Below are 18,055 nucleotides of genomic sequence, written 5' to 3' on the forward strand. Positions count from 1 at the left end.
TTTGTTGGGTTTGAGCGGTGATAAAAATTTTCATAATTTTCTCAAGGCTCGGCTTTGACGGTACAGGTTGCATAGGTTGATTTGATCTAGGGGCTTGATAACTAGGTCTCGGAGGTGCATTATTTTGAATAGGGTTATTGTTTTTATAGGAGAAGTTCGGGTGATTCCTCCATCCAGGGTTATAGGTATTCGAATATGGGTTCCCTTGGGTGTAGTTCACTTGCTCATAGTGGGTTTCGTTTAATATATTACATTCTGCGGATTAGTGTCCTTGGGTTCCACATATCTCACAATCCGACGAAATTGCGGCTACAGTATTCGGGTTCGTGTACATATGCTCGACTTTGAGGGCTAATGCGTCCATCTTAGCTTGCATCATGTCTATAGAGCTTAGTTTATGCACTCCTCCTTGGGCTTCCTTCTTCTCCACTGTCGCTCGTTCGACTTCCCATGATTGGTGGTTTTAAGCCATATCTTCGATGAGGGCACTAGCTTCAGGGTAAGGTTTGTTCATCAAAGCACCGCCTGCGGCAGCGTTGATGGTCATCTTTGTGTTATAATGAAGTCCATTATAGAAGGTTTGAATGATTAACCAGTTTTCTAATCCATGATGTGGGCATGCTCGTAACAACTCTTTATATCTCTTCCAAGCTTCGAACAACGATTCTCCTTGGTTTTGGGTAAATCTAGTTATATGGTTTCGAAGAACGGCGGTCTTACTCGGGGGAAAATATCTAGCAAGAAAAACTCTTCTAAGGTTATCCCAAGTCGTAATGGAATTGGGTGGAAGGGAATCTAACCATGATAGGGCTTTATCTCTGAGGGAAAAAGGAAATAATCTTAAACGTATTGCCTCAGGAGAAGCTCCATTGGTTTTAAAAGTATCTGCTAATTGAAGAAATATTTTTAAATGTTGGTTAGGGTTCTCGGTAGCGAGACCCGCGAATTGTCTCTGTTGCACTAGTTTCAATAGGGATGATTTAAGTTCAAAATTATTGGCTGGAATAGTTGGGTTTACTATACTAGAACTAGGTTCTTCATTAGATGGTTGAGCGAAGTCCTTAAGAGGTCTTTGGTTTTGATCTTCGGCCATAGCTCTCTTAATTCTATGAAAGAATAAACGTGCGCGAGTGTAATGTTCAGGTTCCGACAGAGGGTATACTAAACTTAAACTTCCGGTGCTGCGAGTTCTTCGCATCGACCGGCGGGAAATAACCTAAGTCTAAACGATATAACAACAGGAAAATGAAATTTGACGAAATTGGTCCCCGGCAACGGCGCCAAAAACTTGATGCGTTATTTTCGCAAGTATACGAACGCGTCAGAGTAATATAAAAGATTATCGAATCCACAGAGACCAAATGTCAAGCTATCATTATCTGTTGTTATGGTGTTTATAAAAGACACTCAAAATAGGTGTTTTTTTTGTAGTGTGCAATGAAAAGTAAAGTATTTAAATAGATTTAATTAATAAAGACAGGGTCGAATGTAATTCACGTAACCAATTAATAATCCAAGTACTTGCTAATAGAACTACTTATGGGCAATGTTTCCTACTTTGAAAAGAACTAATTTAACGGGAACTGTCGCTTTCGCGTATTCAGAACTGAGTTGTACTCCCTAATCAAACCCTCTTATTGTCACTTATAAAAAGGCGCGCATTGCGTTAGAGTAGTAAACCTATTTTTAAGAAATATAGTATCTTGACTAAGTTGAAAAGTATTATAACCTGGATTTCTTAACCAAAAGAGGTTCTTACGAACCAGACTCTAAACTTATAAACGCGTCCGAAAATAGTTTTAAAATCTCTTTTCTTCTTAATGTTAAAAACTCCTAATGAACTAGACAAAGCGCTTTCGCTGTTTTTGAAATAGTTAAAAATAATTAAGTTTAAAAAGACGTTGGACGGCTTTCGATCTTACCCAACGGAATTGAAGTGCGGGAAAACTTAAGTTGAAAGTTAAAATAGCCCTTAAGTGTTTCTACGAACAATTGTACGGATTATCGGTTTAATTACGATCCTTACATTCTAACCTTATAAATTTAGTTAGACATGGTAAAGTAAAAGTGCATTAAAGTAAATAAAAGTAGTGCAAGTGCTGAAAGTAAATAAAAGTAGTGCGAGTGCGAGGAAATAAATAATTTAAAGCGAGTGGGAGGAAATAAATAATTTAAAGCGAGTGAGAGGAAATAAATAAAGTAAAAGCGAGTGCGGGAAATAAATAAAATAAAGCGAGTGCGGGAAATAAAATAAAGTAAAGGCGAGTGCGGGAAATAAACAAAGTAAAGGCGAGTGCGGGAAATAAATAAAGTAAAGGCGAGTAATAAAAACCTGCTCCAATCGGAGAGCTGAGTAAATTGAAATGCGGAAATGAAAATGGCGGCAGGATTAACTTCCTTCCAAAGTGCTCCAAACTCGATTACAGACTCTATCACAGACTTGATTACATAATTGTGGTAACACTCCAATGCGAAGCGATTACCACTATAAAATACTGAATATATGCCTAAGTGAAACAAATTTGCTTCTGAGTTTGCCTCTGTTCTAAGTTTGGATGATTGTAAAAGTGAATTCGCGTTTCTATTTATAAGCAAGTAAAAAGATGGAAATGACTTGGATGCCCTTCAACTTGAAAATAGGAGGGAACCGTTTTTCCTCTTGTGGCGCCCGCCACAAGCACAATATGGGGCGCCTTAGTGGAAGTAGTGGGAAAACGTGGGAGTTGAGGAAAGTTGAGTTTGACACGTCATGGCTTGGTCTGTGGCGCCCGCCATTGGATAGGCCATAAGCACAAAATGCTGAATTTTAGGGTTTTTAGCCCTTTTTCGCTCCTTTTCTCGATCGGGGCTCCGATTAAAGTAAAAACCTGAAAACAAAGGAAAACACAGTAATAACACAACAAAATGATAATAAAACAGCTAGAATGCATGTGAAATCGGAGTCGAAAATACGTAAATTTTAGTGTGATCAGCCGCCTCTATTATCTTTCCCTATTTCTGTCGATGCTGACAGGCATGAAATTTTCCGATGTTCAGATCGAAGAAGTTTCCGACATTCAGGTCGATGCAACTTGTGGCATTCAGGCCAGTTTCCAGTATTCAGACCGAAGTGGCGTTCAGGCCAGTTTTCCGATGTTCAGATCGAAGAAGTTTCCGACATTCAGGTCGATGCAACTTGTGGCATTCAGGCCAGTTTCCGGTATTCATACCGAAGTGGCATTCAGGCCAATTTCCGGTATTCAGACCGAAGTGGCGTTCAGGCCAGTTTTCCGATGTTCATATCGAAGAAGTTTCCGACGTTCAGGTCGATGCAACTTGTGGCATTCAGGCCAATTTTCCGATATTCAGATCGAAGTGGCATTCAGGCAAATATTCTGATATTCAGATCGAAGTAGCATTTAGGCCAGTTTTCCGATGTTCAGATCGAAGAAGTTTCCGACATTTAGGTCGACACAACTTGTGGCATTCAGGCCAGCCTCTCGGTGTTCAGACCGATATTAATAATCTCATATCTTCCGATGTTCAGATCGAAGTCATTTCCAGTATTCAGACTGATGAGCGGCATTTAGGCCATGGTTATTTCTGTGTTACCATTTATTTTGGTATCCAGGTTAACATTCTTTTTCGGTATTCAGACTGACTCTCACCGTATCAGACGGATTCTTCTTTCAAGACCACCTCTTTGCCGATTTTGACAGGCATTGTTACTTCACTTCACTTCAGTGCAAATTTTCGGGCTTTTATTGTATTCAATCCCTTGATACCTCGAAAGTGTGAAAGCCGCTGCTATCTTCTTTTCGGGTCTCCAGTTGATTGAATAGGGGCAGCTGTAATACCTCAAACTTTGCCCCCCTCATTCATGCATTCATTTTTAGGTCATTTAACATTTCATATTGCATTTCATCATGTCAATCGGAATTAAATCCAAGAAGCTTGAATATCATCCAAGACACTTTGTGGGTCCTATCTGGGTGATCAGTCAACACAAGGGAATGACTTAAGATACTTCCAACATGTTCAAATGGGGTCTATTCATCAGTCAAAAGGTTAATCTTGAAGGAGCAAAAGTTTGTTCATGAACTGTCATGCTCGCTAGGCGAAGCCCACGCGTTTCGAAAAAAAAACGAAAAAACGAAAAAACGAAAATAAATAAATAAATAAATAAAATATAACAGAAAAATCTTGGACTTGAACCTCTCTCTTTTGAGTCCACAAAGTCACAAAAATCAGGTTATAAATTCTAAACTTCCATCTCCCAAAAAACCCTGGGAAAAAGATAGTGAGAGAAGAGCTAACAGAGTTCAGAGCAACCTCCAGAGACTGAAAGGAACTCATCTGCAAAGAGCCAATTCCATCTCATATAAACCCTCAGATTGCTTTGCAAACCCAACCGGGCAATTCAATTTCATTCGATATCTCCAATCAGGTTTTCCCTATTCCCACTACTTTATACTTTCAACCTGAAATTTTTGATACCCTTTTAATGCATTTGTTTGACAAGAGGTTTAGGCCTCCTACCCTTGGTTGCTTTTTGTGAGCTTTTTGTGAACTTTAATGGCATGATTCATGTGACTCTACTATTTGGGGCAACTCTTGATTGCACCCCACATTGTTTCTCTAACCTGTTTGTTGAGTTTTTGTTAGGGCTCACATGACTCCTGAAAGGATAGCTTGCTTGGCATTCCACTTTATTTGTGGGATACCATTTGGAGGTTTATTCCGATTACCTGTATTGACTTGCTTTCTTTGATGGTGCCAGCTTGAGAGATCTCTGGGTTTCTTATTACTTTAGTTGTTGTTACTTCGGATCTTTATCCGTGTGGTAGATCTCTTGATCCTTTATCCTTCCCGCATTTTACCGCTTTCTTAGCTGGAAGACCTCAATAGGAGGAAATGTTTTCTTTTGTTTGTTTACTTTTGTGCCCAAAGACCTCCAAGAAGAGGCATCAGTGCTAAAGACCTCCCTGAAGAGGCAATTGACGGATAAAAGGGATTAGTAGTCAATCCCCCGTTATTCAGTGTGTCGTTCTTTATGCTCACACTATGTGTCGATGCTCCAGAACAAAAGTCCAAGATCTTTTGTCCGGTCAGTCAGTGAAAAGGGTTCCACCTTTCTGAATCCCCACTTTTTTTCATGAGCTCACCCTGTCCAGGGTTAAGAGCTATGAGGTCTTATCCTCATTACCCTTTTGATCTGCTCACCCTAACGTTCAGTGTCAGTGGTTCAGAGCCCATTTGATTGTCTTTCCATGGCTTGTTTGTCGAGGTTGATATGACCCCTCTTGACTAAAGCCCTACCCATGTATGTTTGAGCCCTCTTGGTGGCATTTTACTTTATGCATGTTTGTTTTGTATGGTGTGATCGTCTCCCCATAGGATTGCTAGGCTTCGTATAGTCTCTCGTTTGCATGTCAATTAAGGTAGCACTGTTCCTTCGTCTAGGACTTCCTTTTTGCATGAGCATTCCTAAAACACAAACAAACTCATTGATTTTTCTTCTCCTAAGAACACGTTAACTCCTTCTATTACAGGCGAGTAAGTCTCCAAAGGTCGAGCATCCGGTAGATTGCGTAGTAACGTCGTTCATCTAAAAAACACAACCATTAACCCGTAGGTAGCCGAACTATGGCTTGCTATGATTCTCATTCCAGATGAGATACGTAGGCATAAGACGCGATGCCTTAGCGAGCACACTCCTCTTTAACCCATAGGTAGCCGAGCTACGAAGACTCTGATTCTCATATTTAGATGAGATACGTATGCAGTGGATGCGACATCCGTGCGAGTCATTTTCTTTTGACCCCCCTTTTAGTAAGTAGTACATCAGATATACATACACCCTTTAGACAAGAACAACAAAAGTGGATCTCATAGAGTACTACAGATGCGTAGGGGTGCTAATACCTTCCCTTCGTATAATCGGCTCCCGAACCCAAGATTTGGTTGCGAGACCTTGTCTTTTCCTTTCCTTTCTCCCATGTTTACTTCGAGCGTTTCCTTTCCCTCCTTTGGGATAAATAACGCACGGTGGCGACTCTTTTGTCATTTCTTTCTCGCCGGGTGTTTTTTCGCATACTATATTTTTTAGGTTGCGACACTGGCGAAACATGAAGAAGAAGAGACGTTGTTGATGGTTACAACAAGAGATGAAGAGAGATTCAAGGACCAGTGGTACTTGGACTCAGGATGCTCATCACACATTTCTGGAAGCAAAGATTGGTTTGTCAACATAAAACCCTCAATGAAGAACATGGTGAAATTTGCAAATGACAACACTCTAGCATTTGAAGGTGTTGGTGATGTTCTGATTATGAGGAAAGATGGCATGAGGTCATTAATTTCAAATGTGTTGTACATACCAGGTATGAAGAGTAATTTGCTCATCATATGGCAGTTAGTCGAAAATAACTACAAGGTGTCGATCAAAGACAAGATGATGAGAGTTCTCGACTCAAATGAAAGGTTGATATTGAAGGCTCCAATGTCTCATAATAGAACCTTCAATATTGAACTAAATGTGATGGAGCATAAGTGCCTCACAACAACAGCCAGCAGAGATGAATGGATATGGCATTATAGACTTGGCCATCTTAATTTCAAAGACATCAGATATTTGAAGAGAAGAAATATGGTTTCATGATTACCATAAATCGACATTCCAAACGAAGTGTGTGAAGAATGCGTGTAGTCGAAACAACATAAGAACAACTTCAGTAAGGATGCATGAAGTAGGTCGAAGGCAATTCTTGAAGTCATATACTCTGATGTATGTGGTCCTCTCTAGGTGGATTCGATTGGAGGTAACACATATTTTATTACATTCATAGATGATTTCAATCAAAAATTGTGGTTTTACCTTATCAAGAAGAAAAGTGAAGTGATTGAGCTATTTGTCAAGTTTAAATCTATGGTCGAAAGATAGAGCGGTCGAAAGATCAAGATTTTAAGGACTGATGGTGGTGGAAAATATGTGTTGAAAGACTTCAATGCATTATTTGAGAAAGAAGGGATTGTGCATGAGGTGGTGCCACCCTACATTCCATATCATAATGGAGTTGCAGAAAGGAAGAATATAACCATTATGAATATGGTTAGAAGTATGTTAAAAGGCAAGCATCTACCCAAAGAATTATGGGGAGAAGTTGTGTCGACTGCGACATATATCCTGAACAGATGTCCGACGAAGAAGCTAGAAGGAATCACGCCAAAAGAATGTTGGTCTGGTGTCAAGCCTAGGTTGAGTCATCTGAGGGTGTTTGGATATATAACACATAGACATGTGTCAGATCAGTTGAGAAGAAAACTTGATGACAAGTCGAGTCTGATGATCCTGATAGGATATCATTTGACTGGAGGATACAAGTCGTTTGACCCAGTGAATAAGCAAGTGGTGATCTGCAGGGACGTGATCATAGATGAGGTTAAGTAGTGGGCTTAGACTGAGAATTTCAATAAAGATTCAGTGAGAATCTTTTGTGATGAACCAGCTAGTGAAGTCGAAAGAGAAGTTCGACAGGAAGAAGTCAGAGGTTAAGCAAGCACAAGCAGACCTCAAAGAACAAGACACATTCCTGCAAGGTTGCAAGAATGTATGATTACATCAGATGATGTGGTCAATGAAAAAGGTGAGTTGGTACATTATGCTTTCTATGCAGATGTCGAACCTGTCAATGAAGTTGAGGCACTAAAAGATTCGAAATGGATGAAAGCAATGGACGGAGAGTTGAAATCAATCGAAGTCAACAACACCTGGTCACTTGTCGAATTGCCCCAAGACAAGAAGGCAATCGATGTGAAGTGGGTATACAAGGTGAAGTTGAATCCTAGAGCAGAAGTGACTTGACATAAGGGGAGACTTATCGCAAAAAGATTAGAAAGAAGGAATCGACTTCGATGAAGTTTTTGCACCTGTTGCTAGGATCGAAACAATCAGGTTGGTTATTGGTTAACCAAACATGAACAACTGGCAGATGTGCCAGATGGATGTGAAATGTGAATTCCTTAATGGCTCCTTAGAAGAAGAAGATTATGTTGCACAACCAGTTGGGTATTCGTCGTCCATCCGAAAATACATTAAGCTTATCTAATTCCTTTTTACAATTAAGGATGAAAATGTATATGGTATATAGCCTTTTATTCCTCTTCTCGAGTACTTTGATACAAGTAGCCTTACTCGACCATTCGAGTAATCGTCATTCAACAAAACAATCAACAAATCAAACTTATTTTCCACCCTTGTGCGCCTCCGAAAACATTTCAGAAACGAGTATGTTTTATCCACATCCGATGTAAAACAAAGAAAGACTTCTGCCTCCAAGAGCGAGCAACAAAAAAAGGTTTAATCACTCGATATTTATAAAGGATCACTCCTTAAAAGCAATCAAACCAGTAGTTCTTTCTATGTAGAATTATGTAGTCTTGAGTTCTCCATAGTACATGGAGATACGTAGGAGAAGGATTGAGAATTTTTGTCAGGCACATTAATGTTAAAAAAACACCTTTTTAATAAAAAAGCATTCTCATTTCTTTCTTTTTCTCACTCAGTAAGTATAAGATAACAATTAACATAAGTTAACACTCTATCGCAAATCTAACTAAGAGGTTCCCGTTGAGTACAATAGACGTGAGGGGTGTTAATACCTTCCCCTTGCATAACCGACTCCCGAACCCGAATTTGGTTGTGACGACCATTTTCCTTTTGTTTTTTAGGGATTTTATCTATATTTTCCCTTTCCTCTCTTGGAGTAAATAAAGTTTGATGGTGACTCTGTTCGAACATTTTTTTTGCGAGCGTGTGAATGCCTCATGAAGGATCTTGTTTTTTTAAGATACGACATTATGTACTTGAGAAGTTTGTGGAAAAACTAATTGAGTAACTAAATAAGGAACACCCTGAAGAAGATGTTGAAGTAGGGCCAAGAAAAGTTGAAGAGGGAAAATAATGGACAAATGAAGAGGAAGAATTTGATGATGAAGAGATGTCTGAAGATATTGTACAAGTGCAAGATAAGGAAGCAACTTCTGATGAAGATGCAAAAACTAGCATAACACGATAAACACTAGAGCAATTGATATCCAACAAAGCTCTAAAGAAGACAAAGCCAAATATGTTAGGGTTAGGAATTTTAAACCCATATCTTGACATGCAGACAATAGTCCAATAATGAAGAATATTGACCTAAATAAAAGCTTAGATGCACCAGGAAGCATTGCAAGAGCAAAAAGTCCAAAAAATAAGAAGAATCTAGAGAAAGACACAAGGAAAGACATGCCCATTGACATGACATAAGTTGTCAACTAACATAACTCGTAAGATCAATAGAGGACAACTGAGACCTCTCTAAAACAAAAGACCAAGTAAATAAAATTCATTGTTGTTATTGATGAGGAGGTAATTCTTACTATTGTGTCAAGAAGGAAAGAAGGTAAAAAGTTGAGAAGACTAGAACCAAAAAAACCAGCATGTTGTAGCCTAGTGTTAGTCTGGGAATTTTGGTGTAGTATTTCGACCATAAATATGTGATATGAAGTTACGATATTGCTAATTATAAAATAACCTAGCCATGGTTTTGACATTTTGATAACTTCGAGTTCATAGGTGAGTTCGACTCACTTATCATATGTTTTAGGACTTAGTCTATTTTGAGTTTAAGGTTTAGATAACCTTGGAACCTACAAAGCCTGGTTTGGAAGAGTCTCAGAAACAAATCCACAAGATTATGATCACTCTTTCTTCAAAAGATGTTCAGAATCTCGAAAATGGTTATGTTGACCTGACATACTTGATAAAAGTAAAAATAAGATAAATTCACAGGCTAAGTACAAATAGATAAATCATTTCGGCGCCATACTCCAAGGTTCGATAGAAGAAACTTTCTACATAAGCAGTTAATAGATTTAAAAGACGGCTTGAAACAGCGAGAGCATTTCAAAATAGTTAAAATGTCAAAGACACGTGGAAGTATACTAAAAAGTTAAAGCACACATAAGGGAGTACACATCGATTTCTATGAAGATAATCGTTAGCAGTGGTTAACACTATAATAATATATAAGACGAGTTAATTCATGTATACAAAGGTCGAAAAATTCATTAAGTATTCTCGATAGAACTTAAGTATCCAAGTCATAGAGAGAAAAGTGGTTTGTGAAAAGATGTATGAATATGCGTCTGTTCTCTTAAGTTTTTTAAATTCGAAACATTCACTTGAATGATTTTTATTATGTTCTTTGTATATTCCTTATTTTCAAAGCAATTATGCATTTATTCCAATTAGAGTTTATGTCCAAATTTTCGACATTCAAACATCAATATTCAAGGCACGAAAATATTTTCTCAAATATTTTGCACAATATGTCCTAGGATATTTTTCAAGTTTAATCTTGTAAGAGAATTAAAAATAGTGAGTTGATTTACCAAAAACAATGGTAAACAATTTGGCACGCCCAATGGGACCCTTTTGGCGTAAGAAATTCAAATATTGTAGAAAGGTTTTGTGCATTTTATTTTGTTAATTTTGTTCTTCATACATGAAATACTTTCAATGTCTGAGTGTTTATGCGTCTGAGAAGTGGTAAAGCTTTAGTTGAGATAACACGTCCAAAAAATGTGTCATTTTCCCATAATAATCTTCTAGATAATGAAGAACATCCGATCAAATCGACGGTTGGTGGTGCAAGTACTTTAGCAACCGTTGGAGTAATTGTTGCTTTTGTAAGTCAAATGTCGATTTCAACAACATTACCATAAATGGTGGTCCCCCACCATAAGTAATGATTATTCTGACTACTCCCTTGATCACATAAGAATTTATAGGATACCCTAGGCCTTCTTTTCTTCCAAGTTTCAAACTACCCCCTGGTAGTAAGGAATATCCATATGACACGGTAACTGCAATGATGGAAGGCCTACAAACTAATGTAGGGTCTGCTATAAGCAATCCTTGTCGGATGATAAAACCACAAGGGGATTAGGATATATCCTTCAAGTAATGTCATCCCTAACCACTAGTTCCCTCATGTATATGAGGCAACAAATGGATGAACCACCATGAGATGGTGAATATGCTTGCACATTAAATTGGTACTACTTTCAATCCTTTGATTCAAAACACAACTCATACTTACCAACAATTGGCACACCAAATAGGTCGAATTCCTGATTTCTTTGGCACTTTTTATGCACCTATCTAGCCAATCCCTCAAGTTCACGCAGGCGATGAAACTTAAAACCCAAGTCTCCCTAATAACCAATGGCAATAACAGGTTGTTCCATAGAAAGTCAAATAACCGGTACAAGGGGAAATCGAAGTAGGTATGGGTCAAAATGGCCAAGAGTTTGGTATTGGTCAATAGAAATCAGGATGCAAACTAAGTGATTAGGAATATCCAATAAAATAAATTTTAGGGGCAAATTCAACATAGCCAATGTGGTTGAATAATTCCTAAATCGAAATGGGATTAATGTTGGTCTACATAGACCAAACTTTGTTTCTTCCTTATTAAAGTTCGTCTTGCAAAATGGGGAGAAACAGGTCCTATTCCGACTGTTATGCTAAAAAAGTTGGGTAAACTTCAAATTCCAGAGCAACCAGCCAGAAAAACAAAACATCTAACCCTAATGGACAATCAGAATAGGGAAGGAATCACACAACTGAAAAACAAATGCAAAATAATTGCAGAGGCCTAGGTCATACAAATGGATGACCCTTATGAAGGAACGACAAACAGCTCTAAGAGAGCCAACTAGGAGTTATGAAGATCCTCATTTGGAACTGCAGGGGATTGGGAAACCCTATGACATTTCTGAAGGAGAATAACGATCCAAAACACTGCGAAATTTAAATTTTTTCTCCTTTAGTGATCCTTACGAATGGGCATGATCAGTGATATAATCGTTACCTCTTGTGGCGATTGAAACCTTTGATGCATATCTAAGGAGCGATCACGAATGTTGAATGGTGACAACGTCTCTACTCAGTCCACACGAACAGATTCCTTCAGTCTCAGTGCTAGCTGCTACGAATGAAGGCTTTGAGTGTGTGTGTGTGTGTGTGTGTGTGTGTGTGTATGTGTGAGTGTGTGTGTGTGTGTGTGTGTGTGTGTGAGAGAGAGAGAGAGAGAGAGAAACGAATTTCATCTGGTCAAATACTTCTGCACAAGGGTTCTATTTATAGAACCACTTGTATGGGTTGTAAGCTAAAAAGCCCATTTAAGTGTATGTGGCTCATATCTTATGATATACCAAAATCACTTAAGCGTGTGATACCTTACCATATTTCGTATTCTACTTAAGTGCACCGTACCTATCATACCCCAAAATTCTCCTTACCTTCCACATCGATCATATAGGCCATTAACCCTAATCATTTGCATATCATCTTCACCCGTTCATTTCATTTGAATAAGCATGGTTCAACACAGGGAGACATGTGATTTGAATTCGTGGCTTGATGCTGGCACTTGGTAGATATTTTGGTTCGTCCACAATTGGAGGAGGATCGGGAGATTTAACCCTAATCTCTTGGTGTATACCATTGGTGAACAATTTCATTTGCTTGGTAAGTTACTTGATTCGAAGTCATTTGATCAGGCCTGATCATGCCTTGATCATCAGGGCTTGCCACATGTTTTGTTAATCAGGCAGCCATCTGGTTTACATCTTATCTGAGTCCTGATCTGTGACCATTCTTGGTTAGCCGTTCGGTTCTTGGTCGGGTGTCTTCAAGGCATAATTGGCTCTATTTTCCATTTATTGGATTATGGTTCCATTTGATTAACAAGTTGTGTCAGTTGTGTTCACCAGTCCATTGCATGTGCGGTCATCATTTTGTCATCATGTCATAATAATTGTTCTGATTAATTCTAACTTCGTATTGATTTCAACTTCAAATTGATTTTTGAAGTTAAATTGATTTTGAGGTTAGATTTGATCTTTGGAAATAAATTTGATTTTAGAAATCATTTTGCTCTTGTTCGAATAAATTTTAGAAGTTCAAGTTGATTTGGACGATTCAAGTTGATTCTCGAGAAATCGAATTGGTTTTGGAAATTTAATCATTTCATTTTTTGTTAAAAGCCCATTTTCAATATCCATTTCTCTTATCCAAATTCTCGAACCAGTATCCATTACCAATTTTCGAACCAATTATCCATTAACTAACCACAATAAAAAAATCCAACAATTATCCAGCATCCATATCCAAATATCAAATATACAAGATCCAACCCAAAGTCCAAGTGGCATGGCTAATGGGACGTGTGAAAGTTGCTGAGTGTCGTTGAAGTGCATCATGAAAATAACATGGAATGCGCTGCTTGAAGCTTGGGGTTAAAATTGAGGGTGGTCTGAATGCATATGCTTCCTTTGTAGCCAAAGCAAATCCTTTAAATTGTGATCCCTTATAAACGGAAAGGTGAGCGTCACCATGCCCTGTGTAATATGTTGTCACATATCCCAGCACCTCTTGCAGATAGTGGGAAAAGCCAGTGGCCACCTTCTGGTGTAGAGCTTGCACTTACTTATTGGTATGAAGTTGTTGGCAGAATGAGAGTTCAGCTCATGCATTGGATGGATAAACGTAGCAAACACATTGCAGTTAGGTACCCGTTGATGCTGTCACAAAGGAAAAGTATCAGGGATATTTGTTCCGCTCTATGCTAAAATGCATCCCATATTTAATAAAAGAAGTTGAAAGAAATGAAAATTACCGAAACAATACCACAAGCTACAAATTCAAGCTAACGCCAATCCAAAACGGCATGAACAGTGCGGAAAAAAAAAACGAAACGCCAGCAACTACAGGTTTCCGTCCAAATCCCAATGATTCAAAAAGCGCCAAACTGAAGCTATTTCCATTGACCTGCAAAGTGCAAATGAAGTAACAAGTTTCACGAATGCAAAACACTACTGGCAACAGCAATAGAGCGAGCTCCGCGAGCTTCAAATGACGCACGCGGCTCACGTAGCAGCCAATAGTGAAAGCAGTATAACGCAGCCAGCTGCCAAAAGCACACTTTTGGACGTGAGCCTAAGTAGACTGATCCTTCGTGAGAGCGACAACGTTGCAGCTGAAAATAAGTCTTTGACCAAACAAGTTTCCAATTTAAAGGAACTGTTGTCCACAAGGAAAAAGTACTCTAGAGGATACGGATGACGGTCAGCTCGAAGATATTGCAGAAATGTTGTTGGCATTCAGCGAAAAAGTGATAAGAGAATGGTATACTCAGCTCGTGCCTACAAAATTCCATAGCGTAGCTGGACCGCTACTGGCATACCACGTGTTCAAATCCTGTCTTTATCCGACAGTGAAAGAATAACTTCCATAATTCTTGTGAAGAGAGTTCAGTGAAGATCAATTTTTTATGGTGCCTACAGTGCATGGGTATGTAAAGAGAGTACCTTTGAATCCATTTTCATCAATCAGATCAACGGGAATCATTGCAGCCCGATCGGTTCCCGGGGACAAGCTGGAACGCGACTCTAATGTGTTTCGAGCAGCAATAGCAGCAACAAGCTCCAACCGTAGTAGTGTCACCAGCTGCAACAAAAAACACAAATAAGGACGAGCTGCTACGCTATGATGACAAGTTGTTACACTTACCACTGTATGAACCTGCAACACGTTAATACATGTTAGGAAACAACCAAATTGCAGAAGCATTGGTCATTGATAGCAATTGTAATGGCATGGATTTGAATGGTGAAGGGTATCCAGAATATCAGTCCGCATGTAAAAGTAACAATGAAGATGTTTTATCGGCGTCACATAAAAACCAGTCTGCTCTTGCCACTGGGGAGAAGTGTTGAAAGTCCATAGAATACTTATGCTGAAGAAAGACTAAACAGTGATATGTCATCAAGAACGGCAATTGAGGGAGAAAATGTTAGTGAAGTTTCAAGAGAGGTTTATGCTTATGCAGACTTTCGTGATACAATAAGCTTGGATGGCAAAACGCAGCATGGATAGGTTGGAGAAAGGGTAAAATAGAAATAATCCGGTCCACTCTTATTTCAGCAAAGCGTGTGTGAATCTATAAGTGGGGAATATGTGGAGGGGTCGCAAGATGAAGCGGCTTTAGAGCCTACAAAGCAGTCTTTGATCTAAAATAAGAGTAGAACTAAGGAGGAACCTGTTTCTAGTAGTGTTGCAAAAGGAAATAATAGAAGTGACCCTAAAGACTTAGCAAAAACCTATCTCGAAGAAGACTCATGTGTTCAATTTGTTCCGAGTACAGAAACAGAAATGGAAATTCCCATTAATAGAACTGATGAGGAACTTTCTGTATCAACTCAGGAATGTCATGATAGAAACCTTCATAAAACCCGATAAGCTGTTGCAAAACCGCCGAAACACCAAATAACCAAACCATCCGATAGATGCATAAGCCAATCCCAACCTGCAGTGAGAGTCAAATGGCATAATAAGTGTAAGTTTGGTTGAACTTGCAAGATTGAACAATTCAGTTAAAACCGTTCCCAAGGAAATGCAGTGCATATATCCACAGTTGGATGGAAAATCAAACAAGTGAATTAGAGAATAAAACGTACGTGTATTATTCACCCAAATCCCACGCGAGTCACTCTTTTCTCACTTATTATCAAATTTTGCAAGAAAATAAAAGCCTTTGCTAGCTAGATAAATCAAGGCCCAACCAAGTTTTGCACTCTTTTCCTAACCCTCGGTACACACTCACTCCATTGTTGTGAGAGCTTCATCATTCAAAGCTCTACACGACAGAGCTGAACTGCCAATTAACACTCCACTCTTACCATTGCTTTCACTTGTGGACTCGCAAGAAGAAGACAATTTCGAAAGTAAGAATAAGAATAAGAATAAGAAGAGAAACACGAAGAAGGAGAAGAAGTGTACCTGTGCTCGGTGTCGTCGCTGTCGTCGTCTCCGGCAGGTAACACACCTAATCCTTATGCTCTGGCTTTGATCCGCCTATCACGGCATTGTATCAGATTAGGTAGATCGAAGCCCTAACCTATTAGTGTTTGATTGCCATCGTAATGAATTTAATTGTTGATGAGGTAACTTAGGGCGTGGCAGAGGCTTTGCTTGACGACCAGGATTGTGGAGGGAATATTTGAAGGAGCGGTGTTTGGTTTGGCACGTGAGGGAGGCTTCGGATCTCTTGTGTTGGACCAGTTTGGGCTTAGGCCCATACAATTGACATTTGCACACTGTTTCCAATCCAGCACCCCCCTATCTGGGCTTACCATTGCACTTCAGGCCCATTCTGATCAGTTTGATTTAATTTTTTGCTAATTGGACTTAGTTTGCTAATGGAATTAATTGTTGGTAATTAGAAATTTAATTGGATTTATCTCTTGGATTAGTTTTACTAATTAGAATTAATAATTAGGATGATTGTTAGAATTTAATTAGGATAATTGTTTAATATAATTTACTTGGTATTTACTTTAGAATTTAATTTTGTTAATTGTTTTGGAATTGATTGTTGATAATTCTTTAGAATTTAAGTCTTGTTAAATATTATTTTATCATCTCCTTTGATTTTATCTTAACATTTAACAATTAACCTCTAACTTCTAATTATTTATTTTTTGCCACTAACTTTCAATTCATGCACCTAACTTCTAATTCTTTAAATTCCGCATCTAACATTTAAATTTCGTTTCTAATTCTTTTACTTTCCGCTCCTAACTCTTTATTTTGTCATTTATCTTATGCAATTTTATTTTGTTTTGTTTTTATCACATTGTACATCTATATTCCATCATATTCACTTCATCTTAAAATGAACATAAAAATGGTTAAGACTTAAAAAATAAGATAATTCCCCAAGCATGGAAAGAACTTTGGACAAAGGACTTAGAGATTTCGTGTTAGTACCCTTACATTTGGACTTGGACTTGTGTGATTGACCTATGTGACTTGGAGTTTTATAGGACTTGTAATCTTTTATTACAAGAATGGAATGCATTCATGGCATTACCTGAGGGAGACTTGATTTGTATTTTCATTATCCAACTGTTAGTTTAGGACACAATTGCACACACATGGCTTTCTCTTGGGCTACCTGACAATGAGACTTTTTATTTCCTGCACTCCCTTGTACTTTACATGTACCCCTCCCCTTTTCGATGTATACTTTTACTTGCTTTCTTTTATTGCTTTATAGTTACTCCATAGGCATTAGGAACACTCACCATTTTGTAATCAATAATCAAACCCTTGATCCAACGTCAAGCGGTCTTTTCAAATCAAACTCAATAAGCAAACCCTTGATCCAACGTCAAGCGGTTTTTTTTCCAAATCAAACTCAAAAAACATAATAAATGGCGATTAGGATCGTACGTCACGAGCCTTAAGTGATAAAGAAGGGATGAGACTGGAGCTTTCCTACACTCATTCTAAATGCTTCGAACACAAGACGTTTGGCTTGGTAGTTTGAGGTATTCACCTTTATCCATAGTCTTTAGTGCGATTCGAAATCAATAACACTTTCTCAAAACCTAAAAACAACCCAACGCATTCAAACCTTTTGTTTGAGCCTTAGGGCGACGCAATCGAAAACCCTTCTTCAAGGTAATAAAATCAACAAAACAAACAAACATTTTAAATCCACGAACTACGAAAGCTCTGACTTCTCACTTCCACAAGTGGGCATACGTAAGCACGAGGATCCCAATCCTTGGAGAGCACACTAAATTAAAATCTACCCCCACTCCACATACCTTTGGCAAGCAAGCATTCGATAAACAACATCCACGTAAGTGCAAACATCCTAGATGGTTCCCATGGAATACCATGAATGTGAGGGGTGTTAATACCTTCCCCTTGCATAACCGACTTCCGAACCTGTTCGTGGTTGCGATGACCATTCTTTGGGGTTTTCTCGATATTTTCCCTTTCCTTTGGAATAAATAAAAACCGATGGCGACTCTGTATTTTTCGCGTAGCGATAGTACCTTACGATGTTCTATAATTCACTTAAGTGCACCATACCTTACAGTGTTCCTTATTTACTCTATCTCTCATCAATCCTTCATTTTGTGTGTGACCCTATAGGTTTTCGCGGCATTG

At 38.6% G+C, this 18,055-nt stretch overlaps 1 non-coding gene across 1 annotated transcript; it reads left to right on the top strand.

Annotated features, from left to right (window-relative positions):
- Positions 1–602: 602 nt before the first annotated feature.
- LOC127125005 (small nucleolar RNA R71) lies at positions 603–709 on the top strand. Its single transcript, XR_007804473.1, has one exon. It is a non-coding gene; the product is annotated as a small nucleolar RNA R71 (small nucleolar RNA).
- Positions 710–18,055: the final 17,346 nt, after the last annotated feature.

This window comes from Lathyrus oleraceus, chromosome 2, assembly GCF_024323335.1.
Source record: "Lathyrus oleraceus cultivar Zhongwan6 chromosome 2, CAAS_Psat_ZW6_1.0, whole genome shotgun sequence".
Lineage (NCBI taxonomy): Eukaryota > Viridiplantae > Streptophyta > Magnoliopsida > Fabales > Fabaceae > Lathyrus > Lathyrus oleraceus.